Source organism: Pan paniscus, chromosome 14 (genome assembly GCF_029289425.2).
Source record: "Pan paniscus chromosome 14, NHGRI_mPanPan1-v2.0_pri, whole genome shotgun sequence".
NCBI classification, from domain to species: Eukaryota; Metazoa; Chordata; class Mammalia; order Primates; family Hominidae; genus Pan; species Pan paniscus.
The window spans coordinates 49,212,934-49,228,653 of NC_073263.2; the positions used below are offsets into that span (position 1 = coordinate 49,212,934).

General features: G+C 37.4%; 2 pseudogenes; one reads left to right on the forward strand and one right to left on the reverse strand.

Annotated features, from left to right (window-relative positions):
- Positions 1-6,387: 6,387 nt before the first annotated feature.
- On the forward strand, positions 6,388-7,675 carry LOC100981717 (nucleosome assembly protein 1-like 1; annotated as a pseudogene).
- A 1,948-nt stretch (positions 7,676-9,623) lies between these two features.
- On the reverse strand, positions 9,624-10,227 carry LOC106635427 (large ribosomal subunit protein uL15-like; annotated as a pseudogene).
- Between the last annotated feature and the right edge of the window lie 5,493 nt (positions 10,228-15,720).

The window sequence follows — 15,720 nt, forward strand, 5'->3', positions numbered from 1 at the left end:
TTTCGAAACATCACAATGTACATGACATATACAATTTTATTTGCCGATGTAAAAAATAATACAGACACCCTAAACTCCTTTAAAAAATAAAGTTTTTTCCCTCTGGCCAACAGTTGCCTAACCATTCTCCCCCATCCCATCAAACTGTTGGGAATGTGTTTATTGTTTTTAATAGCTAACATTTATTGAGTATTTACTGTATATCTGGCAAAAATGCTAAGTATTTTGCATGTAGTATTCCAAAGGGAAAGGGTCTTTTATAATCAATATATAATGCCTCACAGTACATTATAGTGGCTATGAAATAAGTTTATGGGGAGTAAAAGAGAATAAAGAGATAATGGCTCATAAATGTTTTTCCTAAACTCTCTTTAAACCACAATGTATCAATCTTTTTACTACTCCAGATTGAAATTTAAGGGAAAAAAATGTTTAAATATGTTAAACACATAATAATTCTGGGAGCTTACATATGAAATTTTCATGTTTCAAAAACTCCCAATACAGTTGTAGGAGGTGAGATTCCACATTAAAATATATCAATTGACAGAACAGCTTTGAATATTGGAAGCATTTATGTTACAGACTGGCAGTCAGAGTTGGCTGACTGACTGGCTGATCCTTCGAGTTCTCATCTTAGAGTTCCAGAAGGTTTCTACGAAGTTTCTTACACTGGGAAACTTTTAAGATTTCAAAACAGGGTTTGTTTTCTTATCGTTTTCCCTGACAAACTTTTAACATTCTGTTTCCAAATAGACGAACAAATCATTTCACAAATGGCAAGTGGTGAAGCTGTACTTACTGGAAAGATAAAGATGAAACAAACCTGCCAACACAAGACATCAAATTTCGTAAGGGTTCAGATGAAAAAAATTGCTATTGATTGGACTTGAGGCACATATATGTCAGCAGCCTTAAAGCTCTGTTCCATGAAGCATTTAAATGACTGCAACTAAAATTATTTCAAATGAGTCAGAAAACAAGTTGTTCCAAATAAGCAAAAGTCTATCTTCTTAATAACACACTAAATTTTGTCCTTGTACCTCTATTTTTATATTGAGGCCCCTCTTGATTTTTCTCTTTTATGCAACTTCGTTTTTACTGTGCATTTCCATATTTTACCCTATTATAAGTGTCTGTAATTCTGTAGATCATTGTGGTAGTTTTTATTTTTATTCCCAATTATTTGCTGATCCTTCCAGTGGGATGATTTTGCTTTCTGCTCCATTGATGTCAGGCCTGGCCATGTGGGTTGCTTTGGTCCGGAAAATGGGATGAAAATCATGGCACCATTTCCAAGCTTAAGCTTTGAAAGTGACCACATGTGACCTCTATGTCTTTCACCTCTGCCAAGAACACAGTCACGTCCCAGGTAGGCATCTCTTTGGCCTGAAGCATGGAGGAGAGGCACAAGTAAGATGAACGAGAAACAAATCCACATTGTTGTAAGCCTCTGAGGTCTGGAATTCACCCAGTATTCCTTAGACTATTGTTGACTAAGGCAATCAATGGCCTTCACATTTTTTAACTGTATATATCCTAAAATAATTTTGAGAAACTAGAGGTATCCTCTAAATTGTTAAAGTGAACAGCTAAAACTTTCCATTTTATGCCTTAAAATGTTCAAAAGTTGTCATTTGCAGCACATTGTAAAAATCAACCATTTAAATAAAACTATTCCATCATTCTTTCAAACATGCCAAATTGGGTAAAATATCTAGTCATAAGACAAGCTATCATATGCTTTAAAATGACCTAAATAAGTTTTCTTTGATAGTTAGAAAACTTACATCATTCCTTTTTGCTCCAGAACTTATATTTTTCAATTTACTTTCCCCACAAAGTCAAATTCTGATATTATTAGTCACCTATTCAAACTCTTTCAAAATCAAATCCATTACTCTTTTTTCATTTTTATAGATGTAAGCAATTAAAAAATTCTTCACATAGGTAAGTAAATTAGAATGAAAAAAATTTTGCTTCTGACTTAAATGCCAAAAATTATATTGCAATCTGTCAAAAATTATTTTAATGTTTTATTGGCTGACAACTCAATTAGATTCTCCTTTAATTTTGTCAAAACCTAAGAATTGTAAATAACTGAGTTTTAAAATTATTCATTATCTAGTCACTATACTCATTCACTTAATTTCTGAGAATTATTTTTTAAATGGCTTTACTGAGGCTTATCAACAAATATATATACCTGCTACTCTATGTGAAAACATTTTGTGTAATCTAATATAGAATGAATTTGGAAAATCAAAATATTGTTAATTATAATACTCCTTACAAAAAATATTTTTGATAACTTTTTTTTTTTTTTTTGAGACAGAGTTTGACTCTTGTTGCCCAAGCTGGAGTGCAATGGCATGATCTCGGCTCACTGCAACCTCCACCTCCTGGGTTCAAGCAATTCTCCTGCTTTAGCCTCCCAAGTAGCTTGGATTACAGGCGCGAGCCACCGTACCTGGCTAATTTTTTGCATTTTTAGTAGAAACGGGGTTTCACAATGTTAGCCAGGCTGGTCTCAAACTCCTGATCTCAGGTGATCTGCCCACCTCGGCCTCCCAAAGTGCTAGGATTACAGGCGTGAGCCACCACACCCAGCTGATAACATATTTTTATCTGATCATTCAATATATGCATCCAAACCTCATAACTGCAGACTCAGCTCTGTCAACTTATGGAGGTATCCACCACGCAAAGCCAGTTGTCATTACAAAACCAATCAATCAAATTGGATTTGCTTTCTATTAGAAAAAGTCTGTCCTCGTTTTTCAATCTAAGTAACTGTTAACACATGTTCTTGTAACAAGCATCTCACTTCTGAATTCTAACATAGATATATATATTGAAACAGACCTTTTCCATGAGGTTGCTACCTGGACAAAATAAGGCTTCTCTGATCTTCAATATTTCCAAGAATCTTTAGGAGCAACCACGTTTTACTGCTATGTCTCTTCCTTCTGTCGTGAGCACTGTCACATACCAGGTAGGAGCTGCTCTGTGACTGCATCCTGAAGTGAAGAGAGAATGGAGCATATTCCCTTCTCTCTCCTCTCATGTGCCTCTCCCCAGGAAGTATTGCAGTCATTGACAAGTAGGGGATATAAGAAAATGTCATCACTTCTGCTACCCTACTTTACAATATATTTGAGTTTGGAGCATTGCCACAGAAGCTGAAATACCATTTCTAATGCCACAGTTTTCACCCCACAGAAATATGTAAAAGACAGAGAAAGTCATAAAATCCTTTAATCAGTGAAATCGTTATCATAACTGATATTTTTCATTGGATTGGAGATTTTTATACCCCTGAACTATTCACTGTGGTAAGATTTCAGAGGTGTGAATTTATGCCTTTCTTTTGGAAAGTGAAAACAAAGGCAGAAGAGAAGGATGCACGTGGCTTCCTGAATTGCAGGCTCCTTTCCAAGACAATAGATCACAGAAAAGAGTATGTATGGATGTTGAACATATGTAAACTGATGCTCTTAAAACAATTTGTTCCCATGTAGCTTTTGGAAAGATTTCCTATTCCCCAACAGGTACCAGGACCCCAATGTTGCTATAGATGTCAAAGCAACTGGGAAGATTATATGTAATTCACAATTCTTGAAAAATAAGACATTTTATTCTCTACTATGTGCATGAATTTTCTATTACTGTATAACAAACATCAGCAGAAGAAAATATACATTTATTACTTCACAGTTTCCACAAGTCTAAGTACACACAATCCCAACACATCTTCACTGGGTCTTCAGCTCAGGGTGTCACATGGCTGCCTCAAGATGTCAGCTGGTGCTGCAATCTGAGGCTGAGCTCCTCTTCCAAGCTCACTGGTTACTGACAGGATCCAAGTCTTAGGATTGCAGGACTGAGGATCTCTCTCTCCTAGAGGCTGCACATGTTCCCTGCCGTATGACCCTCTCCACAATGTGGCAGTTTGTTTCCTTAAATCCAGCAGGAAGACATCTCTGCTTCTTTTCTCTCTACCTCTAGACCCTCGTCTAAAAGGCTCAACTGATTAGGTCAGGCCTACCAAAGTAATTTCCCTTTTGGTTAACCTAAAGTGAACTAATTAGGGGGTTTAATTACATCTGTAAAATTCCTTTACCTTTGCTATATAAGGTAACATAATCCAAAAAGTAATATTCCATCATTTTTGCTATGGTCTACTGATTAGACACAAGCTACGGGATCCACCCATAGTCAAGAAAAAAGAGTTTTACAAGGGGTGAGTCATTGGGCATCATCTTAGAATTCTGCCTACCACACTATTTAAGCCAAAAATAACATTAAAATTATCAATATAACAAACAGAGAGTGTTTTCTTCAAGTTTAGAGTATAAAATTTAAAGGACAGCCCCTAGAGCACTCATTATTTAGTGACTTAGAAGAATTATAAGGGAAATTAGTTTACAACATAGATTTTCCTAGCCCCAACCCTAGAGATTCTAATTCAGCTGGCAAAGAGTTGACCAGGAATCAGCATTTTAAATAACTTCTCCCTGATGATTCTGATATAAGCTCTGACCACACATTGAAAACCCCTAAATAGGGCTTCCATAATTAAAGAATGACTTCAATTTTCCTATGGCTCTGCAGTTTGGGCCAAAGAATTCCTCCAAATGGGCTTCTTAGTCCCTTTGTTTTATAAAAGCTATATTTCACAGGCTCCACCTCTCTGCTTAGCACCTAACATATTGAGAAACCTTTATATAGGCTCAGGAAGTACCCTTCTGTGTAGATAGAGTCCTTCTTGTAAGAGTAAGCAGACATCCTTCTCTCTGCTGTAAACCAAATTTAAAAATAGCATAGAGTGGATAGAAACCTGGTTTCTTCTCCAACTGGAGTTTCTACCATTCTTCAGAAAAGAATGGGAAAGGACAAAAGTCTAACTCTAAAGCAGGCCAGGAAACTCCCTTAAGCAGTGACCACTTCATTTATATGTTCCCTACTAAGGCTCTTGCTGGTTTCTGAAGATAGGACCTCCTTGGACACTCTTTGGTCAAAATAGGGTGGGAAAGCAGTGGTGGCCCCAATGATGTGCCTCTCTATTTTCCAGATAGACGCTACCTAACTTATGAGACACAACAAAAGTTCAAGGTGGTATGTAACTTGGGTTAGATTGAATTGTAAGACCTTCAAATGCCAGAGTGTTTCAGAGAAGAAAAACACTGGGAAAAGTTTAGAAGTTACTGAGGGACATCAGGACATCAGTAGACATCATCAGCATCAGTTACAGATACCCAAAGAGTAATAAGGTGCCATAAAGACAAGTAAGAGGGAAGAAACCCACAGCACTTGATTCACCCAACTAATAGCTATTGAGTGCTTATAATGTATTGCATCATGCTCTAAGCATTATCATGGCCCCTCTACACTTTGCACTAAAGAGAAGAGGTTTGCTTTCTCACTGCCTGGTTTTGCCACTTCTTGAAAAGCTTATAAAACATACCATACTCCTCTCAGCATAGGATCACCTGTGATCAAAAGAAAGAAGGGTGCTTTGACAACTGTTCCTTACTCCCTCTTAACCCAAGGATACCAAACCAGAACAATTACAGCTCCCCCTTGCAACTTGACCTTGACGTCTAAGGAAAATTCTCAAAGATAGAAAAAGAGGGAGATCAGTGTGGCTCTTAGGAAGTAGGGAATAATGCATGTGGCTCAGTCCCCAGGTAGGTAACCCACAGAGAATAGGTAAAATAAAGGAACCAAGATTTGCAGCCTCATAAGATGGTGGAGGTTGAAACATGCACTGTTCTACTTTCTCCACATGTTAAACTGGCAGTTCACACTGGCTGACCCAAGTGAAATATCTGAGTAGGAGAAATGTGACTGTGTCAACCCAACCTTCTAGATTGTATCTACATTCTTTCCCTGCCATAACCCTTCCTGTGTGTCCATGTTATCCTTCCTGGATTCCACGTACTGTATCCTTGAGTTCTCTTCCTATTAAAAAAAAGTTCTCAGGAAAGAATCAGAAAAAGCCATTCATATGACCTTAAAAAACAGGTTGATTTTTTTAATCTTTATTTTTATTGTAGTTTAACAAATTATAGTTGTATATATTTATGGAGTACAATGTGATGCTATGATTTATGAATACAGTGAGAAATAATTAAATCAACCTAATTAACATAGTCATGACCTCAAGTACTTGTCATGTTTTGTGGTGAGAACACTTGAAACTTACTCTCAGTGATTTAGAAATGTGCAATGGATTATTATTTACTATATTTGAAAATTTTAGTGGTGAAAGTTACCTAATCAGTTGTCACTACTGTATCTAGAAACCAATCTTGAAAATGTGTGATGGCTTTTTTGGCGCCATCTGCTCATGGAGCCACCGCTGCAACCCTGAGTCACTGCCTGCGCTGCTCTGGCTGCCTGGCTCCCCATACTAGCTGCCAATATTTGGAGTTCTTACAACATGGCAGACATTGACAACAAAGAACAGTCTGAACTTGATCAAGATTTGGATGACGCTGAAAAAGTAGAAGAAGGAACTGGTGAAGAAACAGAAATCAAAGCACATCAGCTAACTGTTCAGATGATGCAAAATCCTCAGATTCTTGCAGCCCTTCAAGAAAGACTTGATGGTCTAATAGAAACACCAACAGGATACATTGAAAGCCTGCCTAGGGTAGTTAAAAAACAAGTGAATGCTCTCAAACACCTGTAAGTTAAATGTGCACAGATAGAAGCCAAATTCAATGAGGAAGTTCACAATCTTGAAAGGAAGTATGCTGTTCTCTGTCAGCCTCTATTTGATAAGCAATTGGAGATTATTAATGCAATTACGAACCTACAGAAGAAGAATGGAAACCAGATGAAGAAGATGAGATCTCAGAGGAGTTGAAAGAAAAGGCCATGATTAAAGATGAGAAAAAAGATGAAGAAAAAGAAGATTCCAAAGGAATTCCTGAATTTCGGTTAACTGTTTTTAAGAATGTTGACTTGCTCAGTGATATGCTTCAGGAGCATGATGAACCTATTCTGAAGCACTTGAAAGATATTAAAGTGAAGTTCTCAGATGCTTGCCAGCCCATGAGTTTTGTCTTAGAATTTCACTTTGAAGACAATGAATATTTTACAAATGAAGTGCTGACAAAGACGTATAGCATGAGGTCAGAACCAGATGATTCTGATCCCTTTTATTTTGATGGACCAGAAATTATGGGTTTTACAGGGTGCCAGATAGATTGGAAAAAAGGAAAGAATGTCACTTTGAAAACCATTAAGAAGAAGCAGAAACACAAGGGACGTGGGACAGTTAGTACTGTGACTAAAACAGTTTCCAATGACTCTTTCTTTAAATTTTTTGCCCCTCCTGAAGTTTCTGAGAGCGGAGATCGGGATGATGATGCTAAAACAATCCTTGCTGCAGACTTCGAAACTGGTCACTTTTTACCTGAACATATAATCTCAGGATCAGTGTTATACTTTACTGGAGAAGCTATTGAAGATGGATGATGATGATTATGATGAAGAAGGTGAAGAAGCAGATGAGGAAGGAGAACAAGAAGGAGATGAGGAAAGTGATCCGGACTATGACCCAAAGAAGGATTAAAATCCTTCCTCCCAAAAATGCATACCCTGGCCTAATTGCAAAGAAAACAATTTCCAATTAAGGAATATTATACAAAATGTGTAATCAATACTCAAGGTTTTCAAGTCATTAATGACAAGGAAAGTCAGAAACTGTCCACCAAACAAAGTATAAGAAGATATGGCATCTAAATGTAATGTAGTATCCTGGGTGGGATGCTAGAACAAAAGAAGAACATTAGGTAAAAACTAAGGATATCTGAATGAAGTATGGATTTTAGTTAATAATACAGGCATATTTCTTTTTATTGCACTTTGCTTTATTGCAGTTTGCAGACACTACAGTTTTTATGAAATGAAGGTCTGTGGCAACCCTACATCAAGCAAATTTATTGATATCATTTTTCCAACAGCATGTGCTCACTTCATATCTCTGTGTCAGCATTTTATAGTCATGAAGTATTTTTTAACTAAGGTATGTACATTGCATGTACATAATGCCATTGCACACTTAATAGACTACAGTATAGTGAAAACATAACTTTTATATTCACTGGGAACCAAAAAAATGTGTAACTCACGTTATTGTGATATTCACTTTATTGTGGTAGTCCGAAACCAAACTTGTAATATCTTTGCGGTATGCCTATATTAATGTTGGCTCATTAATTATAACAAACATACCATACTAATGTAAGATATTTATAAGAGGAAAAACTGGATGTGGGGCGTGAGAAACACATTTAACAATCCAAACTGTGTCTCTGGACTCAGAGACACAAAGAACAGTGGAAGCAAGTCTTTTAATGGTGATCTTGGAAGATCAGGTGTCTGGTAGGCAGGCACATCTGAAGCAGTTACAGCAGGTAATTTATCTCCTAGCATGCAAGTCTCTCCCCCAGGTCCTCAATGGTAGAGTGCTATGGGATTAAAATCTTCCTGGATGTCACCCAGGTTTCATTATCCCCCTTATAAGATTATACCCCAGTCCCTTTCCCTACTTAAGTTTTGATTTCCCAATAATGAAACTTTTTTCCCTTTTATGGGCTAACCCACCTCTACATTCTGTCCACTTATTGTGACTTTCTAGGTGCATGAGCCGTGTGGTTTGTCACATCCACAGGCTGGTTGCCAGTACATAAGATTTATCATGCCTTGAAAATGGACCATTTAAATGTTTTCTCACAGGGGTATGTGGAAACTCTCCACACAATTTCACAATTTTTCTGCAAATCTAAAGCTATTCTAAAATTTAAAAGTTTATTAAATGCAGTATCCAGCACACCATAAAAAAGTATGAGATGTGAAATAAGTAACATATGACTGATAAACAGAAAGTTAAGAAACAGTCAATGAAAGGAAACCAACAGATTAAAAAGTTATTGGAATTAGAATAAAATGACTTTAAATTGACTCTTATAGACTAAATTAACCTGTAAGTAGGTTAAATAAATGGGAGTAAAAGATGAACAAAACGAACAAAAATATGGAGAACTTCAAAAGAGAAGTGAAATCCCTAAAAACTAATTCACATATATCCTAAGATTGAAAAACATAGTATCTGAAATTAAGAATAAATTGGAAAGGCTTAATAGCAAATTGAACATCAAAGGAAAGGATGCATGAATTTGAATACTGTCAATTAAATTATTCATACTGGAGAATGGAGAGAGAAGAATGTGGGGGGAAAACACAATGTGAGAGGCACATGGGATAATACCAAGCTTTCTAACATACATGTAATTGGAGTACATTTATTGACTTGCATATGTTGAACCAACCTTTTTAGACATAATGGCCAAGAACTTTCCAAAACTAATTTTAAAAAACCAAACCACAGAGGGTGCAGCAAGATGGAGGAATAGAAGCCACACCATTCATCTCCCCACTGCTGGAACTCCAAATTTTAACAACTATCTGCACACGGGAAAGCACCATCACAAGAACCAAAAATCAGGTGAGCAATCACAGTACCTGGATTTAACTTCATATTTTGGGTTTTTGTTGTTTTTTTTTTTGTAGCAGTTGTTAGCATTTAACAAACCTCCATCCATGTGGTTTCATACCACCAGGACTCAAGCCCCACCTCCAACACCCTTAATCCTCTCCTCAGCTCTTCTGCTGAAGAATTTGGCCTTCATGATGACAGGTTGCTTTGGTAGATTTCCGTTTCCCAGAACTCCAGAACTTTGTAGTAGCCTGATCACACCACATCAATGGTGGGAGCAGCTCCAGTTTTGTCCTTAGCAGCATTCACCTGTGTCTGTACACTGACCAAAGTCCACAATTTATCAGGGTTGGCATTTGAGCAGGAGCTCTGGTTCCTCTTTAAGTGGTAACCCTTATACCAACTTTCCCAAAGGAACCTAGATGAGGTTTGTCAAAGTTGATCCTGTGGTGATGCTTGCCACCAGTATTACTCCCGCCTCCGGAGTGCTTTTGGTGCTTGCTGATGAGGCTGTGGCTGTGGCTTACATGGCCCAGAAGTTTCTGGGTCTTCCTCAGCCTGAATGGTATGTCAGAAACTCTTGGGTTATAGCCTACGTTCTTGATTTTTTCCAACAAACAGCATAGCCTGGAGGACATTGGGCTGTCATGTTGGGTTGTCATGGATGGCACCTTATATTCTAGTTGGGCACATGCTGCGATGTGAAACAGTTGCATAGTCTTACCATTTCTCACTATTCTGATGTTTTGTCACTGCTCACATTCATTTCTGAAGAATTCTTGGTTTTAACAGAACTCTGTCTCATTATATCTTCACATTGATATGAAAATAAATCAAGGACAAATATAGTCTCATGACATTAAGTCATAGTTCTTAATTGTGGATATGTGTTCATCAGACTTAGCAGAGGGGTTTTAAATACGCATAAACAGACTTGAAATAAAATTCTCAGTATGGCCCAGGCACGTGCATTTTAAACAAGCTCCATAAATGATTCTTTTTTTTTCCTTCAACTTTTAAGTTTCGGGGTACATGTGCAGGATGTGCAGGCTTTTTACATAGGTAAATGTGTATCATGGTGGTTTGCTGCACAGATCAACCCATCACCTAGGTATTAAGCCCAGCGTTCCTCAGCTATTCTTCGTGATGCTCTCACTCCCCAACCCCCACCCCAAACAGGCCCCAGTGTGTGTTGTCCCCCGTCATGTGTCCATGTGTTCTCATCGTTCAGCTCCCACTTATAAAAGTGAGAACATGCGGTGTTTGGTTTTCTGTTTGTGTGTTAGTTTGCTAAGGATAACAGCTTCCAGCTCCATCCATGTCCCTGCAAAGGACATTCCCTGTTATGGCTGCATAGTATTCCATGGTGTATATGTACCACATTTTCTTTATCCAGTCTATCATTGATGGGCATTTGGGTTAATCCCATGTCTTTGCTATTGTGAATAGTGCTGCAGTGAACATACGTGTGCATGTATCTTTATAATAGAATGATTTATATTCCTTTGGGTATATACCCAGTAATGGGATTGCTGGGACAAATTGTATTTCTGCCTCTAGGTCTTTGAGGAATCGCCACACTGTCTTCCACAATGGTTGAACTAATTGACACTCCCACCAACAGTGTAAAATCATTCCTTTTTCTCTGCATCCTTACCAGCATCTGTTGTTTCCAGACTTTTTAATAATCACCATTCTGACAGGCATGAAATGGTATTTCATTGTTGTTTTGATTTGCATTTGCTTTTTTTCATATGTTTGTTGGCTGCATGAATGTCTTCTTTTGAGACGTGTCTGTTCATGTCCTTTGCCCACTTTTTAATGGGTTTTTTTTTTCTTGTAAATTTGTTTAAGTTCCTTGCAGACTCTGGATATTATACCTCCATCAGATAAATAGATCACAAAAATTTTCTCCCACTCTTTAGGCTGTCTGTTCATTCTGATTATGGTTTCTTTTGCTGTGTAGAAGTTCTTTAGCTTAATTAGATCCCACTTATCAATTTTTGCTTTTGTTTGCAGTTGCTTTTGGTGTTTTTGTCATGAAATCTTCACCCGTGCCTATGTCCTGAATGGTATTGCCTAGATGTTCTTCTAGGGATTTTACAGTTTAGGGTTTACATTTAAATCCTTCTTGGGTTAATTTTTGTATAAGTTGTAAGGAAGGGGTCCAGTTTCAATTTTCTGCATATGGCTAGCCAGTTCTCCCAGCACCATTTATCGAATAGGAAATCCTTTCCCCAGTGCTTGTTTTTGTCAGGTTTGTTAACGATCAGACAATTTTTAAGTGTGTGGTCTTGAGTTCTCTATTCTGTTACATTGGTTTATGTGTCTGTTTTTGTACCAGTATCATGCTATTTTGGTTACTCTAGCCTTGTAGTATAGTTTGATGTTGAGTAGTGTGATGCCTCCAGTTTTGTTCTTTTTGCTTAGGATTGTGTTGACTATTTGGGCTCTTTTTGGTTTCATATGGGTTTTAAAATAGTTTCTTCTAATTCTGTGAAGAATGTCAATGGTAGTTTAATGGGGATTGCACTGGATCTATAAATTACTTTAGGCAGTATGGCCATTTTCATGATATTGATTCTTCCTATCAATGATCATGGAATGTTTTTCCATTTGTTTGTGTCCTCTCTTATTTCCTTGAGCAGTGGTTTGTAGTTATCCTTGAAGAGGTCCTTCATTTCCCTTGTTAGCTGTATTCCTAGGTATGTTATTCTTTTTGTAGCAATTATGAATGGGAGTTCATTCACGATTTGGCTCTCTGCTTGCCTGTTGTTGGTTTATGTGAATGCCAGCAATTTTTGCACATTGATTTTGTATCCTGAGACTTTGCTGAAGTTGCATATCAGCTTAAGAGGCTTTTGGGCTGAAACAATTGGACTTTCTACATATGGTATCATGGCATCTGCAAACAAAGATAATTTGACATCCTCTCTCCCTATTTGAATATCCTTTATTTCTTTCTCTTACCTTATTGCTTTGGCCAGAACTTCCAAAACTATGTTGAATAGGAGTGCTGAGAGGGCATCCTTGCCTTGTGCTGGTTTTCAAGGGAAATGCTTCCAGTTTTCACCCATTCCCTATAATATTGACTGTGGGTTTGTCATATAATAGCTCTCATTATTTTGAGGTATGTTCCTTCAGAACCTAGTTTATTGAGAGTTTTTAACATGAAGGGGTGTTGAATTTTATCAAAGGCCTTTTTTTGCGTCTATGGAGATCATCAAGTGGTTTTTGTCTTTAGTTCTGTTTATGTGATGAATTACATTTATTGACTTGCATATGTTGAACCAATCTTGCATCCTGGGGATGAATCCAACTTGATCATGGTGGATAAGCTTTTTGATGTGCTGCTGGATTCAGTTTGCCAATACTTTATTGAGGATTTTCGATCAATGTTCATTGGGGATATTGGTCTGAAGTTTTCTTTTTGTTGTTGTTGTATCTCTGCCAGGTTTTGTTAAGGATGATGCTGGCCTCATAAAATGAGTTAGGGAGGAGTCCTTCCTTTTCAATTTTTTAGAATAGTTTCAGTGGAAATGGTACCAGCTCTTCTTTGTACCTCTGATAGAAGTCAGCTATAAATCTTTCTGGTCCTGGGCTTTTTTTGTTGGTGGTGGTAAGCTATTTATTATTGCCTCAATTTCAGTACTCGTTATTGGTCTATTCAGGGATTCAATTTCTTCCTGGTTCAGTCTCAGGAGGGCGTATGCATCCAGGAATGTTTTCATGTCTTCTAGATTTTCTAGTTTATGTCCATAAAGGTATGTATAGTATTCACTGATGGTTATTTGTATTTCTGTGGGGTCAGTGGTAATATCCCCCTTATCATTTCTGATTGTGTCTATTTGATTCTTCTCTTTTTTCTTCTTTATTAGTCTAGCTAGCAGTCTATCTATTTTATTTTATCCAAAAAACATCTCCTGGACTTGTTGATTTTTTGAAGTTTTTGTGTCTCTATCTCCTTCAGTTCCACTCTGATCTTGGTTCTTTCTTGTCTTCTGCTTGCTTTGGGGTTCGTTTCCTCTTGATTCTCTAGTACTTTTAGTTGTGTTGTTAGGTTGTTAATTTGAGATCTTTCTAGCTTTTCGATGTGAGCATTTAGTGTTATTAATTTCCCTCTTACCACAGCTTTAGCTGCATCCCAGAGATCTGGTACATTGTCTCTTTGTTCTCATTAGTTTCAAAGAACTTCTTGATTTCTGCCTTAATTTCATTATTTACTTAGGAGTCATTCAGGAACAGGTTGTTCAATTTCCATGTAGTTGTGTGGTTTTGAGTGAATTTCTTATTCTTGAGTTCTAATTTGATTGTGCTGTGATCTGAGGGACTGTTTGTTATTATTTCAGTTCTTTTGCATTTGCTAAGGAGTGTTTTACTTCTGATTATGTAATCAATTTTAGAGGAGATGCCATGTGGCAATGAGAAGAATGTATATTCTGTTGTTTTGGGGTGGAAAGTTCTGTAGATATCTATCAGGTCTGTTTGATCCAGAGCTGAGTTCAGGTCCTGAATATCTTTGTTAATTTTCTGTCTTGATGATCTCTCTAATAATATCAGTGGGGTGTTAAATTCTCCCACTATTATTGTATGTGAGGCTAAGTCTCTTTGTAGGTCTCTAAGAACTTGCTTTATGAATCTGGGTGCTCCTGTATTGGGTGCATATTATATTTAGGATAGTTTGCTGTTCTTATTGAATTGAACCCTTTACCATTATATAATGCCCTTCTTTGTCTTTTTTTGTATCTTTGTTGGTTTAGTCTGTTTGTCAGAAACTATGATTGCAATGTCTGCTTTTTTCTGTTTTCCATTTGCTTGGTAAATTTTCCTCCATTCCTTTAATTTGAGCCTACGTGTGTCTTGGCATGGGAGATGGGTCTCTTGACAATAGCATACTGATGGGTCTTGACTCTTTATCCAGCTTGCCATTCTGTGTCTTTTATTTGGGGCATTTAGCCTATTTACATTTAAGGTTAATATTGTTATGTGTGAATTTGATCCTGTCATCATGATGCTAGCTTGTTATTTTGCAGACTTCTTTATGTGGTTACTTTATAGTGTCACAGGTCTGTGTATTTCCGTGTGTTTTTGTAGTGGCTGGTAATGGCTTTTCCTTTCCATATTTAGTGCTTCCTTCAGGAGCTCTTTCAAAGCAGCCCTGGTGGTGGTGGATTCCCTCAGCATTTGCTTGTCTGAAAAGGATCTTATTTCTCCTTCATTTATGAAGTTTTGTTTGGCTGGATATGAAATTCTGAGTAAGAAATTATTTTACTTAAGAATGTTGAATATTAGTCCCCTTAGTTTCCAATCTCTTCTGGCTTCTAGGGTTTCTGCTGAGAGGTCTGCTATTAGTCTGATGGGTTTCCCTTTGTAGATGGCTTGGCCTTTCGCTCTGGCTACCCTTAATATTTTTTCTTTCATTTCAATGTTCAAGAATCTGATGATATTATAGATCTTCTCATGGGGTATCTTACTGGGGTTCTCTGGGTTTCTTAAATTTGAATGTTGGCCTGTCTTGTGAGGTTGGGGAAGTTCTCCTGGATGATATCCTTACGTATGTTTTCCAACTTGGTTCCATTTTCCCAGTCTCTTTCAGGCACCTCAATCAGTCGTAGGTTCAGTCTTTTTACATAGTCCCATATTTCTCAGAGGCATTGTTCATTCCTTTTTATTCTTTTTTCTCTATTCTTGTCTGCCTATTGTATTTCAGAAAGACAGTCTTCAAGTTCTGAAATTCTTTCCTCCACTTGGTCTATTCTGCTATTGATACCTGTGATTGCACTGTGAATTTTTCATGTTGTGTTTTTCAGCTCCATCAGGTCAGTTATGTTTCTCCCTAAACTGGGTATTCTGGTTATCAGCTCCTGTATTGTTCTATCATGATTCTTAGCTTCTTCACACTGGGTTACAACATTCTCCCGTAGCTCAGCATAGTTCATTTTTAGCCACTCTCTGAAGCCTACTTCTGTCAATTCAGGCATCTCAGCCTTTGCCCAGTTCTGTGCCCTTCCCAGAGAGGTGCTGTGGTCATTTAGAGGAGAAGAGGCACTCTGGCTTTTTGAGTTTTCAGCCTTGTTGCATTGATTCTTTCTCATCTTTGTGGGCTTATCTACTTTCCGTTTTTGAGGCTACTGACCTTTAAATGGGGTTTTTGTGGGGTCTTTTTTGTTGATGTTGATGTTGTTGCTTTCCATTTGTTTGTTTTTCTT